Source organism: Trichechus manatus, unplaced genomic scaffold (assembly GCF_000243295.1).
Source record: "Trichechus manatus latirostris isolate Lorelei unplaced genomic scaffold, TriManLat1.0 scaffold00362, whole genome shotgun sequence".
Taxonomy (NCBI): Eukaryota; Metazoa; Chordata; class Mammalia; order Sirenia; family Trichechidae; genus Trichechus; species Trichechus manatus.
In genome coordinates, this window is record NW_004444298.1 from 569745 (window position 1) to 570723 (window position 979).

Here is a 979-nt window from a genome sequence, read left to right on the forward strand (position 1 = left end):
ACTGTGAGAATAAATTTATATTTGTTGAGCTATACACTTGTGGTGTTTCTGTTATAGTAGCACTAGATTACTAAGACACCTTGTCTGTCCATAGAGTGACAATTATTTGCAAGTTTAAAATCACTTTTAATGTTGTCAGAACTGTCTGCTCAAATCATGTAAGTAATATATGTATCAGCAGATAGCAAATCATTCCAATAGTAATTATATAATTTTGTTGTGGAGTGCACTCCCTCAATAAGAACCTTTGCTTGGGTTGATTTAATTTAGTTGGTTGTAATGTATAATCTGTTATATCACTTAGCTTAAGCCATATCATTGTTTTCTATGTGTGTCCATACAGTTGTGACATTCATTTTAAAAACCAGGTTTGTAATATGCAAATATATGTACATATATATGTACAATTTTTTTTTTAAGTTGAATCCACAATAAACACCTATGGAAGCAGCAGTAAGAAATCAAACAGTACATTGTGTTGGCCAAATCTACTGCAAAAGAACCATTTCAGGTGCTGAGAAGGAAAGATGATGCTTTGAGGACCACAATGTACACGTTGTATGTGTGTATATATACACACAATACATATATATGTATGTGTATATGTATATACATATGCATATATGTGTGTGTGTGTTTATAAAGTGTTAATGCCCTCACATGATTTTATAGATGAAAAAAACAGAGACTCAAAGAGTTTGCATAATTTTTCCTAGTTCACACACATGCAAGGATTTTAACTCACTACGCCCATTCTGGATCCCTAGTGACACAAAGATTAGAAGGAAAAGAAAACAAACAAACAATTCAAAATGAGCAAACGAACCAAAACCCCGGGATCCCACCAGTGCGGTAGCCCAGACCAGGAAGCAGCTCCACACTGGAATGGAGCAGCCCCTCAGGAAAAAGCAAAGATGGCACACAGAGCCAGGCACTCGAGCAAAAGGAGGGGGAGGTGGCGAAAGGCAAGCAAGAAATC